Source organism: Trachypithecus francoisi, unplaced genomic scaffold (assembly GCF_009764315.1).
Source record: "Trachypithecus francoisi isolate TF-2019V2 unplaced genomic scaffold, Tfra_2.0 Lachesis_group5, whole genome shotgun sequence".
Lineage (NCBI taxonomy): Eukaryota > Metazoa > Chordata > Mammalia > Primates > Cercopithecidae > Trachypithecus > Trachypithecus francoisi.
Window position 1 is genome coordinate 106,558,097 of NW_022681470.1, and position 13,799 is coordinate 106,571,895.

Below are 13,799 nucleotides of genomic sequence, written 5' to 3' on the forward strand. Positions count from 1 at the left end.
AACAATCAAATTCTCTGTTATTCTAAAAGTTTAATTTCATACCCAAATTCTCAGGCAGCTATTATGTAAGGCTTGGGGCTAGTGCTTTCCAAGCAAGTTTATACATGACATGATTGATGGATGAATTCATCCTGTTGTCTGGAAATTCTTTTGTTTAATTGACGATGATAAATTTCCTAATGGATCACCCTGACTATGATACTACTTTTGTAGAAAGGGCCATTCACGGTGTTTCCTGGCCTCTTGCCCTCACTTCCAAAGTGTGTTCATATACCAGTCTGTATCTGAACAAGTTAGAAGTGGACAAGCTGGGAAACAACGAGGTCACACCAAAGCTAAGGCCGACTTCCAATTCTAGGGCTTTTTGCCTTCTTCGTCCTTCTCAGAGCATGTGCAAATGGAATGAACTTTCTTATGGGAGCAAACGTGAAAATAGAAAGAAGTAAGACTTTAAGACTAATCTGAGCCAAGGGAGTTGGAAATGCCTAGTCAGGGCTTCATCTTGCTCAAGTGCCATCCATTGGGAGTAAAGGACCACCCCAGGACTTAGGACAGGAATCATCTGCTTCACTAAATCCCAGCTCCCCAGAGGGTGCCCTTCTGCTGAGTTGCACTGGCTAGTGTCACCAGCAATAGAGAGATTCTGTGCCTCACCTTCCCTTCCTGTTACTCTCCCCACACCCACTTATCCTCTGTGGCATCCACACGGGGTAGCAGTCCAACCCACCCTTGCTAAAGAAAGAAGTGAAGACACAGACAAGCTCAACACAGGAGGGAGTGGGGCTGTAAATTTCCAAAGAGCTATGAATCCCCTGGAATGCTACAATTAATGATGCACATTTGGTGACAAATTTGACTTCAGGGGTATTTCTCCCTTGTTAATTTTATGCTGGGGTGGGAACAGCCCTGGCAGAGGGGCAGGGGAAAGTCAGGCAAGCTCCCCTGTCAGGCTGAATTCAGGGAACTCAAGAAATCTTGAAGGGTCGGGAAGAATTTGTGTGGGGCCTGGAGTGTGGAGAGAGGGCCTAGGCAGAAGGTTTGCTGGCTATGTCAGTCTAGGGGTCACAGGCCCGTTGCAAAACTGATGAAAGCTGCAGACCTTCAGCCCAGAAAAGAATATTAGCATTGCACACAGTCGCGCAAATCAGCCTACCTTTTCAGAGGGGCCAGGGACTCCAGGAAGTTCCTGGAACCCAGGGCCTTAAGTTAAGGTCCCTGATCTAGTCTAGCTCCTGACTCCTGAAGTCCTCTGCCCCTTGTCCCTACGCTGGACTCACCAGTGCCTGGGGGCCTTCTAACTGGTTCTGCAGCCGTCTTCCCTTGTCAGAGAAGCTTGGGCACCTGCCCCTCGCAGAGCTCCCCCTGGGTGCTCACCTATCCTGGGGTAAGGAAAGGAGCCACGAAGAAAAGCTCCCTTAGACGGAGCGGGGAGCAGCCAATGCCTGGGGCACCGAGGGCGACGCCGGGCAGACCAGGGAAGCACTGGCGAAGGGCAACGCGCGGGGGCAGGGCGGAGAGGTGAGGGAAGCTGCGAGCAACTCCGCTAAGCCCCAACCAGTCGGCCCAACGACCCCCGCCGGTGCCCCAGAAAATGCCCCTCCCGGCTTTGCGCACGCGGCCCCTCAGACCCCAGTGGGTTTCCCTTTGACCTCTGGAAGTTTAAAGTCCTTCTCTGGCTGGGTCTGGCCAGCCCTCCAGGAGCGATCCGCCTCTAGTCCCCAGGACCCCCTCCAGCCGGGCACCACCGCCCAGCCACAGCAGGTGCGGGGCTGGTGGTGGGGAGGGGAGGGATGGGGGCCAGGATTTGGAGCGTGTGACTCAGGAGTACGGGAGGAGGGGCTAAGAATTCAAGAAGCCTGTGTGAGAGCAGCTCGGCGCTCCGGCACAGCAGAGAGCGCTGGGAGCCGGAGGGGAGCGCAGCGGTGAGTCAGGCTGCCCTGAGCCGATCCCGAGAGGGGCGCAGCGCGGGCGCGGGCCGGGGTGGCTGGGCTTCGCGGGAGAGTATGCAAGGATACTGGTCTGGCGAGCTCTCTGGTTACCCCCGAGGCTCCCGCGGGCCCAAGAGCAGCCCTGAGAAATGTCCCGAGTGGGTGTGGGGGCGCGGGACCCTCGCGGGAGGACGAGTCGGACCGCGGGAACAGCGTTCGTTCTCGTCGTGGAGTTCCTAGTCCCGGGATGGCCGGCGGTCCAGGGAGCAGCCTTGGCGCCTGCAGAAGCCCACGGCCATGCCAGGGTCTAGCTCGAGGGCTAGAAGTGGATAACGCGCAAGTGAGGGAGAGCGAATGGGCACGGAGAGGGATGCGCCGGCAGCTGGCGCGCCGGGGCGGGAGGAGTGGCGGCCAGCACGGGGGGGGAGCGCAGAGCGCGCTGGCTGAGGTGAGCGCGGAGTCAGGAAAGTGCTGCGCTGCTCCCAGGTAGGGGGACGAGCGGAACCGGCGCGCTAGACCTAGGGCAGTTCCCTCCGCGCGTCTCGGAAGGGCTGGGAGTCGTGACTGAGGGCCCCGGGGGTTAACCCAGGAAGTCTGCGAGCCAATGCTGGGGTCCGTCCGGCGTACCGGGGCCCTCCACGGAGCCGCGTTAGACAACCTCAGGTCGAGGTCGCCAAGGTTCAGCCGTGCCACTTGGGTCACACGCTTCATCTCCAGCTGTCTGCTGCCAGGTGTGGGAGAAGCGGGCGTGGAAGGTTGGGGCGGGCAGCGCCTTGGGTTCAGGCAAGGAGGATCTAGGAGAGGAAGAGAGGACTCAGGGGTCAGGGACCTGCAACTCTGAGCCAGCAGAAACAAGCAGCTTAGCTCCCTCTAATTACAGACCTCCTTCTAAAAAAAAAAAAAAAAAAAAAAAAACTCCGAGATTCTTAAGGAAGGTGTTTCGTGCTTGAACTTTTTCTTCTGTTGTGATTTGAGAGATTAAAAAGAGCCTGCTTGCTAGGCTGGTTTTTCCAAGTTGTTCCAGGTTGGAAGTTGTAACAGTTCGAAGGATAATTTATGAGTGTTTCATGCATTAAAGTATATTACAGCAAAGCCTTTTGGGTGCTGTGGGTATTAAGGAAAACTTAGTGCACGTTCCCAGCTGGAAACCAAAATAGTGCTCTCCTGGGTGCCTCTGCCCCATCTGTCATCCAAGGCCAATGGAAATCCTGTAGAAAAGGCACTTGATTAATTGTCCTGGCTCCATCCTCTGGGCACACCCACTACCAGTGCCAGTCCCCTCCTCCCCAACCCATGCACAGCCAGCTGCACTCTGCAAATGCAGAAATGACAGTGGAGGCCCCATCGGTAACTTCTCTCCAGGGTCTTCAAACTCTTGAAGCTGTCAGTTAAGGCTACTGGAGGGGAATCTTTCCCCTTCTCTAGGCAGTGCAGAAGGGCAGCAGCCATTGGCCCCTGCCAGCCCTTCTAACCCTGTGTTTACAGTTTCCTCCTGAATGTCTGAAACTTTCTCCCTCTGCAGAGTCACAGAAGAAAGGCTATATCAAACCTGATGGGTCTCTTTTGTTGAATAAGTCATATGTCAACCTGAGCAACCCAAGTGTTAATTCATGATGGGCAATGTTCCCAGAGGGTCAGAGGAGACGGGCGGGTCTGGGGGCTGAGACTGGCCTAGCTGTAATTGACTCACATAGAAAGTGAACATTCCTCTTGTTGAAGGGGGATAGGGTTAATGCCACATGTTGCTAAACTCCTACCCCACTCTTTCCCCAACATCTTCATGCAGGTAAAGGGAAAAAAGAAGCACCAAAAATGGGAAGCCAAGATCAATGGGGCATGAGAACACTAATTTGACAGAAGTATAGGAGCACCTCAGAGGATTTTAGAACCAGCTGCTGGCACCACTGCATTTCCAACAGCAGCCCAGGCCCATCAGAGAAATGAACTGGGCCCACTCAGGGCAGTCATCCCAGTGTTGGTGGCTCTTTCCCTGCTTTTAACCCTTGCCAAGGAATGGGGTTCTTGCCTTCTCCTATTGCCCACCCCACAACTCCCCTGCCCCAAGGGCCAGTGGGAGCAAGGGATGAGGCTTCACATTCTCATTCTCTTTCAGGGAGAAATCTGTGCCTTGGACAAGAAGGGGGCCCTGGCTGCCGACATCAGCAGGGAGAGTAGGGTAGGGCAGGGCAGGGCTGGAGCCCGAGGGAAGTTTCTCATCATTACTGAGATTAAACTGATGAAAAAAATCACACAACTTTACTTTTTAAAGAGTACTGAGCACTCCTGCTGCTCATTCATAGAGTGCTTTACTGCAGCACCCTGCATCAGAGCAGCAGGGAAACTACACAGAGATTCAGCCACTGTTCTTCTCTACCGGGCATGGAGCAGGGCCAAGGCCCAGATCCCCAAGCAGATGTCAGTGCCAGACCCGGGACCAGAGACCCAGCCATTTACCTTTTCCCAGTAAGAACTTTCACGGACTTCATAGTCTGGAGCAAGCCTTAGAGACCTTTGCTGGCAGCACATTCTCTGCTCTCAGGAAGCAATGGAAGGTTTGCTGAGGTCTTGCGTAAAATCTCTGGATATCTGTGTGCAAACAACCCATGCTCCCAGAAAACACCTTTCTGTGACACAGAAAGAGTTCCTGTGTGTTTCTTTGACTAGCAACTCTGATCTCACAAACCATCAGCTCTCAGGCTTAGCCAGTTCCGAGAATCAATTCTGTGGTGGACCATTTTGAGCAAACAGTGCCCGCTGGCATTGGGTAAATAAATGAGGATGAAAGACCCTTCCCCAATCCATTCCCATGAGACCTCGCTTGATGACAGTGGGGAAACAGTTAAGATCCTAACTCCAAATAGCAGTCAGACCAGGATGATCCTGAGGCTGATATGTGAATGGAAAAACTGAGGCTTTGGGGTCCTCGGTCTTTTATTAGGGTGTGCAGAAGCATGGAAATGTCACTATTTGAGCCAAGGAGAATAAAACTTCAGCCACAAAGTTTAGCAAAGAGCAGAAGAATGAAAGCATGCAATGGAGAAGACTTTCTGGTGGTTGGTGGTGTTTTCATTGCTCCTCTCTGGGCTACTTTACATGCTTTTGAAGCCTCAGACTATGACACAGTAGGAATCAGATTAAAATGTTAGGATGATCCCTTGATTTTCTTCTCCTATATTTCGGGTAAACTTCCTGTTATAGTTTCCTCACTTGGGAGAAGGGAAGGGAAGTAGCTTTGTGACCTTGAGCAAGTCGCTAAACTTCTCAGGTCTCACTTTCCCAACTCACTAGGCAAGTATATTGGATTAATATTGTTTCTGAATGGAGCTGTCAGCATTTTGGGACAATTCTTGGTTAAATGTGACCAATCTGCACAGTGCAGATAGTTTAGTATCCCTGCCTCACCTCCTAAATGTCAGAAGTCGTAGTGACAACCCCAAATGCCCCTCATAGAGGGCTAAGTGTATTCAAAGATAATGTTGCTCCCGGTTGAGAAGTCTTTTGGAAATTACCAACAAGGGCCCTATTGTTGGGGTTTCTGTGGTTAATCATCAAATTGGGGCTTCAGAAGTCAATCCTTGGGCTTCATTCTCCAGGAGCCAACAAATCAGACTCTAGGCCACCATCAGCAGGATCCTCAGTGCTGTAGTTCCAGCAGGTGTTACCCTTTGCCTTTTGTGAGTGAAGTGGACTACAAATGACCCATGGAAAAGAAAACCAGAAAGAGTAAGGTGAAGGGACAGGTGCTATTAGAGCATGGCAGCTTCCTTCTCTGCCGCATGTTATTAAAAACACAGGCAGACTGCCTGCCTGTGGAGTCTGTAGCACTGGGAGGAAATCCTTCCCTCCTTTGCTAAGTGGATCACACTCTGGCACCAGGAGGTTCCTTCCCTGAAGCAGAAGCCCCCAGCACTGACCGCACTTAATACAACATGAGTGCATGTTGACATCAAATTAATACAACTGTGCCCAAGCTGCGAAAATAAATGAGAATTGATAATGTGACATTTCATTGAAAAAAAGGCTAGCAACACTACACTTGATGGATGGTGCTTGTAGCACTGGGTTTATTCTCAAGTAGAATAGCTCGTTATTCTCACCTCTGCCTCAAGGTCTCATTGGGGGACAGAAAATAGAACTATTAGTTTATTTATAGTACATAGAGTTAAAACGAATAAAGTCTTCAGAGGACAGGAGGGTATTATAGGAACACATGCTTTCTACTCATGCCCAACTCATTACAAGTAGGAGTGAAAATGAACTGCAGAGCTTGGTGCTGATTTCAAATGAGCAAAATAAAAGAAAGAAACAAAAAAAGAAAGAGAGAGAGAGAGGGAGGGAGGGAGGAAGGAAGGAAGGAAGGTAGGAAGGAAGGAAGTAAGTGAGGGAAGGAGGGAGGGAAAGAGAGAAAGAGAGAGTCTTAAGGAGCTCCCTCCCCAAATGAGGTTGATCTGATGATGAAATCTGTCAGGTGGAACTGGCAACAATGCTTTTGAATTGCCTAAGACTGTAGCCAACGCATTCACGTGCGGGAAGTCTTTTTTTTTTTTTTTTTAATTAGTAGTACTATTAGTCAGAGTCAGACAGTCAGGATTTCCCTGAAAATCCACCACTAGGCTAAGCAGATTGAGATGTTTTAGCACTTTTGGCACCGCCTGTGGTGGCTTCTGCAGGTGGAGAGCCCTGCAAATGAAAGAAGCTGGCTATGAAGTCAGTGGGAATGAACCGCCCAAGTGTCACACAGAAGCCCTTCCACATTGGATAGTTTCAATCCACTACTACAGAAATAGTTTCCCAATAACCACGAAGTATTTGCTATCAGTACAGATGGGCTGATTTTCCCATCTCTTTTGGCTGTTCCTTCAGTAGTCAGAGTTGGTGGTACAGGTGACTTCCCCTCCGTGTGCAGTTGCTAAGTGAGCCCAGAGAGGATGGTCTGAAGAGCTCAGCCCTTGCCCACGTTAGGGGGTGGAGCAGACTGTCCTGTCTTCAGTTCTTCATCAGTACAGATGGATTACAACCCTCATTAGTAATAGAGTGACTTGCATGTCTCACTTACTCAGTCTAGTGAAATGCCAACCCATTTTTGGATCTGAGCAGACCTGGCTGAGAGGTCAACAGATTGAGGTACTGCCTCATCACTATGGGTAGCTGTGTATTGAACCCCCATTGTGTATGGGTGATGCCAAGCGGGACAGGCTCCCTTTGGATTATGGAGAACACTTTCAGAAAAAGAAGTTCGACCAATGAACATGAGCTTCCTCCCCTCACCTTCTCCCTTGGAAGGACTGATCTGAGGGGACCCCCCACTGCATGGTTGTTTTTTTTTTAATTTCAGGTAGGATAACATCTTTTTTGTATTTTTTTATGTATCTGTGCATATAAAGCTTTTCTGCATTGGGAGGAGAAATCTTTTTGTTTGCATTGAAGACTTGTCTAAGAATTCACTCACTGATATTTTAACCTTCTGTAATTAACATTCTCATTTTGATAGAATTTTAACCAAACATTTCATCTTGCGTATTATCTTCACCTCATAATGGCTGGGTAAGAGAAGACTCAACGGAGGTTCTCCTGTAATTTTCTTCCAGAGGCAAACTTCTCCTCAGACTTTTATTTCAGAAATGTTATGCAATGCTCTCTAAATAAGGCATTTCTTGAGAATGACCATTTTTGCTGGCAGCTTTAAGAGTGTTTTGCTTCCTTACTCCACATAACAACTCCTCTGTGTCTTTAGGATTTTAAGTGTCTTAGGAATTCTTCAAGTTTACAAGAAAAGAAAGAGAAAGTGAATTTTGCTTTGGCAGTGGGGCATTTGTGCTCTCCCAGACCAAGAGCCAAGGGTTAAGCAGCTATTGCTGAATTACATAGAACCTGTGGTTAAACGGGAAGATAGTCCTCGCCCCACAGGGGAGGGGGCCCACCATATATCAGGGTACTGGATAGATTTCCTTCTCTCAATTAACGTTCTTATTAATATGTTATCTGGGACACTGGGCACTGTGGGGACTCAAAATAAATATAAATCATGATCCTGCCCCAAGGAGCTTGCTCAGGAGTCATAACTAAAAGGCTTAGTGGCTCATCAGAGAATATAAATGAGCTGAGGCCAGAGATCGCTGTGGCTGTGAAACACCAGAGAGGCTATGCCTCATTGTTAAGGGACAGGCCAACCATTGCTCTAAAGGATTGTAGGTCCAATATTGCCAGATCTCTTCAAGAACTTTTCAAGAAAAGCCAAAACTTTGAGATTGAAAAGCCAAAACTTTGAAATTTCTTCACTTTCCACACATCAGTACAGACCAAACAAAACCTGTCTGTAGGCTTTTTTATCTTCTTGTCTAAATTAACACACGGAGCAATTGCAAGCAGCATCAAAACTGGAAGTAGGATTAGTACTAATTCCGTGACTATATGACCTCCAAGAGGGAAGGGGTCTGGATGTCAAGAAGGCTTTTTCAGGGAGGCTTCTCGGAGGGGAGTGAGGGGTTGTCCCACAGGCAGGTAGGATTTTACAGGAGTCCTGGCACATAGTCAGATAGAACTGGATTTAGGTCCAAGGTCACTTCTCATTAGCTCTGTGAGCACATAACTTAACCCCTATAATCCTCAGTTTCTTCATCTGTAAAAGGGAATCATGATGCCAACTGATTTTTGAGGGCAATTGTAAAGGGGAAAGGAAAGAGTACTGGAAAGTTCTTACTGCTGAGTCCGGAATGTAGCCAATATCCAGTAAGCTGAGGCCCCCTTCCCGATGGGGACCCCCTCACTGAGCATTGCAGACAATTGCTTTTCAAGGATTTCGAATTGCTTTTTCTGCCCCAGGAAAAGCACGGGAGGTCTGGGTTATTTTTCTCCTCTCCTGCCCTCTTCTTGCTTCTCCCTGAGGCCTGTGGCTGCTTGCCCAGTTGCCCTTTGTCAGAATCCCAACCTTTAAAACCCTGACCTGGCCCACAGCAGAAAAACACAACCCTACTCAGTAAGGAGGAGAAGTGCTCCAGGAGGCTGTATAGACACGCACGGCAAATATTTAAGGAATTCTTAGGAATAAAAAAAAAATTCGTAAATCTGGATTTTTGCATGAGGCCATCACAAGAACATGTTTTCTCAATTAGCGTGCACATTGCTTGGAGTGAAGTCACCACATCCACAGCCCATCAGGGCTGACTCGAGCTGAGCCACCTGATCAGACTTCACTTTCCGTGACCTAAATGTGATTCAGCCAACCCTGCCACTGCCCCTAGCTGCTGAAACAAAATCATTCCTGAAATCCTAAACCAGGGTGGAGATGTACATGCTCCTCTGAAAAGCAATCTAATTTCAGATCCTGGTTGTATTCACCCCAAATTGAGAAGGACAGCACTACTTTGGAGGGTGGATGGATAGAGTCCCCACAACACCTTGCATGTTTCTTTTCTTTTACCATTTATTGTTAGATGGCGACTGTGTGTAGCCTTTCAGAACAGATGAGTTCTTTAGGTTCTGAAATCAGAGAAAATAGTTTCTTTTGCTAAAGCATACATCAATTGCCTAAAATATTAGCAGTCAGTGCCTGAGATCAGTGATTATATATTCTGGATGGTTTCCTGGATTGACTCTTTTCCAAGCAAATGGCTTTGTCAGATATTTGTAATTTCTGAAATATTTTATTAATGATGTCCTCTTGCCAGAGGGATGGTCAAGAGTATACAATTAGCTGCTTGCCTCAGGAGCGAGAGGCTGCCCGGCATCCACCAACATCAAGCAGGAGTTCAAGGACACTTCTAATCAACTGCCATAGAGCAGAGAAAAGAAAATGTTTTCACAAGTTGAAGGCCGGGTGTGTGGCCCATGCCCAGCACTTGGGGGTCTGAGGCAGGAAGATCACTTGAGGCCAGGAGTTTAAGGTCATCCTGAGCAACATAGTGAGACCCCATGTCTACAAAAATAAAAATAAAAAAATTAGCCAGGCGTGGTGACATACACTTGTAGTCCTAGCTACAAGATGGGTTCAGGTGGGAGGATCACTTGAGCCCAGAAGGTTGAGACTGCAGTGAGCCATGATTATACAAGTGCACTGTAGCCTGGGCAACATAAGTGAGACCCTGTGTCAAGAAAGAAAGAAAGAGAGAAAGAGAGAGAGAGAGAGAGGGATGGAGGGGAAGGGAGGGGAGGGGAGGGGGGAGGAAGGAAGGAAGGAAGGAAGGAGGAAAAAAGAAAGAAAGGTAAAGAAGGAAGGAAGAAGGAAAGAAAGAAAAGAAGGAGGGAGGGAGGGAAGGAAGGAAAGAAGGAAGGAAGGAAGAAGGAAGGAAGGAAGAAGGAAGGAAGGAAGGAAGGAAGGAAAGAAAGAAAACAAAATACAGGTTGAGACCCATCATCAGGTTACGCAATCAACTTAGTGTGCAACTCTCATTAGGGAAAAAAAATGAGAGAGAATAGAGTAACATTTTCAAAAATTAATATGCATTGCATATAGCAAGGGAAAATGTTTATGACACTTTTGTTTTAGTTATACTGTATGTATGTACATATACATATATATGCAAGCTGGCTCATAATAGAAAATGTGTTTTTTTACTATAAGTCATAGTCAAAAAAAGTGTGAAAGCCACTGGCATAGACAATAGCATTATTCCAAACAGTGGATGCTTCTGAAGCCAGGCAAGCTTGGGGTTAAGTCCCAAGTCTGTGATTTGCAGTTGTGTGATCTTGGGTAACTTTCTTTCTCTAAGCATCAGTGTCCTCATCTGTAAGGTGTCCTCAGCTGTACAGCTGTTGTGTACATTAAGTGACAAAGATGTATGAAGTACCAGGTTCTGTGACTGCCACCAAGGACACCCTCAGTAAGTCAGAACTGCTGTCATTATCTGCCTTCCCTTTGCCTGTTCTTCCTCTTTCTCTTCTTCCTCTCCTTCTCTTCCTCTTCCTCCTCCTCTTCTTTTCCCTTCCCATCTTCCTCTTTCTACTTCCTTCTCCTCTTCTTTTCCTTTTCTATCTCTTCCTCCTCCCTCTTTCTTATCTTCTTAGTAACTACTCAACCTCATCAGAACTATTGACAATGTTTTTATACCTAAGGTTTGCTTTTTCTCTAGCAAACACAGCAAAGAAGCAACAATCATCATATCTTGTCTTTGGCCCCACATTCTGCACTGTCTTTCTCCCATTTCATGCTTGCAAAGCCATCTTTCTGTGATTCTTTTCCCCAAGCATGACCATAATAGTAATTGTCCAAGGGGCACAGGACATCCCCCTCCCTGTCACTGGACACTGACAGGGAGTAGCATGGCCTTTCCTGGCCTTGCCACTGGAATAAACGCTTTGGTCCTAGTGTGGGTTCAGTGACTTTGGAAGGAGCTTCTGTTCCCACAAAATCATATCCTTCCCCTTCAGTATATTTTTATAAGAACAACAGGGCTAAGATGCCATTAAAATGTTGATATTGTCAAAATTCTAAAGAAGTTTCTGCCCAGAGCAGAGAGTCTAACATTTTCTCCTGAGCGAGGCTCCAGGCTGCCACAATGCGGAAAGTTTACATTTCTCCCCTGATATAAACAGTTTAAAGGCTCTTAATGTGAATGTTGGAGCTGACACGTTCAGGTAAACCCTGATCCTAACTCCAGCCTCAACCCAGTGAGCAATCTATCACTGACCTCGGACCTTTGGTTCCCAGTGGAGGGCACGTGAAAGAGTGACCCACACCAAGATTCTACTTAGGGCCACAAAGGTGACAGTCCCAATTTTCTTGAGAGCCTGGCTGATGTCGCCTCTGAGAACAGATCAGTGATGACAAGCTGCCTACCTCTTAGTTCTCACGTAGGCTTAGCCTGCCCCCATTCTGTATTCCCCCTTGTTCCCCCAGGGCTCATTCCAACTCTCTCCTAGTAAAATGCCCTCCCACTGGGCCCCATTTTCACCACTAGTACTCATAGAGGATTATTAGCGACATCTCCTCTCAAATGCTGAATTCCTGTCCAGACTAAAGATTTAATGCTCCTTTTTAGGCGGCTAAGATATCTCTAGTTGAGGTTTGCAAGATAGGGGGACAGAAGGCAAGAAAAGAGACCTGCTTCTAGAGATAATTTTCATCTCTTTAAGTGTATCCTCTTCTCTCCACCGCTCATTCCACTATTGCCTGTAAAATTAATGTCACCAAGCCAGTTGCACCTTTTAAATAACATTTATAGCAGAAGAGAGACATTTGTCACATCATGCCCTGCCCCCACCTCCCAGGCAGGTGGATGATACTGAACCAAGCACCAGGGAGCTGGAGTGGACTGCAAACAAGCCAGCAGAGAGATGTTTAAATTCATTGCTGTTGCACCTGTTTTTAAAGGAAAAAGCAAATGCTGACTTACTTTTATTGTGCTCAAAAGGCGGAGGCGGGGAGTGTATTTCCACCCTTTCTGAAACTTGAAATGACAAATGGAATCAATTGCCCCTGAAATGACACGCCACTAAGAATGTTTCTTACTCATGAAATGAATTACCTTTCTTTTCACCTGGGTTCAAGAGTGTTGTGTTTGTGTTTTCACAGGGAAAGTGTGAACACCAGACATGCTTTCATGTTCTATTTTGAAGAGGTCAGACTCCAAAGCCTGACTTCAGATTTCATGCCCATGTGTCAGCATCTCTGTGTCTTGGAAATGAAAGAAAATATTTTGGGGGTGGGGTTTTCAAGTGCTGTTGTTTTTGAACTTTTCCAAAAAAGAGCAGGAGATGTCAGAAAGCAGAGAGCTTAATAAAGCAACACAAATATGTTTCAAAGGTTTTTTTTAAAGCATCTTTATGATGAAGCCAAAAAATAATAATTTTAAGTTGACACAGTGCACAAAATGTTCATCTTCCAGTCATTTTGACTTCTTAAATGACTATGAACCTATTACAGAATTCTGACCGGCAATACTGGTGTCTAGAAAAATCTGTTTGTATCTTCTTTCTTTTGTGGTTTGGGAAAGTTATTATGTAAGAAATAAAAACAAATGGCTATGTCAGGGGTAGATTATTTCAATTCACTAATACCTAGATTTAAGAGATGAAGAATTTATTTCTGATTCAGAATCTTACTAGTGGTATAATTTGGGCAAATTACAAAACCTCTCTGAGCCTCTGTTTCTTAATCTGGAAAATGAGAATAATGCTACTTCCCCTGCATATCTGTTAGAGCTGTTGCATTGGATATGGTTGATGGATGGGGAAACAACTTGGTTGTAGACACAGAAGGTAAGATGGGAAAACCTGGACCAGGAGTGTGAAACTCCAGGTGCTAGTGCTGGCTCTGGTCTTAGTTGCATGAGGGATCTTGACAGTCACTTGCTCTGGTATTGAGCAGTTCTGGCTCCTGCTGGTCCATTCCAAATGCAGTAGCAAATGTAGATGCACTCACATAAACCTGGGCAGAGTTGAGGTATTCCTGCCATGGTCAGAATGGAGGCCTGTGCCAGGCATTGAGCAGAACCTTGTGAGGCAGAGGCCAAGAGCACCATAGAAAAAGCATGAATGTGGAAACAGGCTTTCCAGGGTTCCAGTCCCAGGAGTCGTGCTTAAAATGCATGTGATGGAAAGCAAGTTGCTATAGTGCTCTGATTTTCAGTTTGTTCAGCTGTAAAGTGGGATCAGTAGCACTTATTTCCTAAAGATTAACCAAGGTAGCTTTTGCTCAATCATTTGGTTGTCTAAAACTTGGATATAGTACCATTGCCGCCACCATTGAACACAAACGAGTGGCTGGGGAGCTCCCCAACTACTCAGTCTAAGGCAGAAGTAACAACAGTGCCAGGACGACTCGGGGATACACATGTCCCTGTCTCTTCTCCTAATGTCCCTTCTCCCTCATTAGTCCTCCTCCCTGGCCTCTTTGCTGGCTTGTCCTTATTCTCTGGACCTCTAAATATGGAG

General features: G+C 47.0%; 1 protein-coding gene across 2 annotated transcripts in view; it reads left to right on the forward strand.

The window, feature by feature from the left end:
- Nucleotides 1–1,851: 1,851 nt before the first annotated feature.
- The window catches only part of NGF (nerve growth factor), a 50,819-nt gene continuing 38,871 nt past the window's right edge, over nt 1,852–13,799 (forward strand). Inside the window, exon 1 of one of the 2 annotated variants that reach the window (XM_033197773.1) lies at nt 1,852–1,922. The gene's annotated coding sequence lies outside the window, so the exon portion shown is untranslated. The remainder of the gene's footprint in view (nt 1,923–13,799) is intronic. The other variant, XM_033197772.1, reaches the window with a different exon arrangement.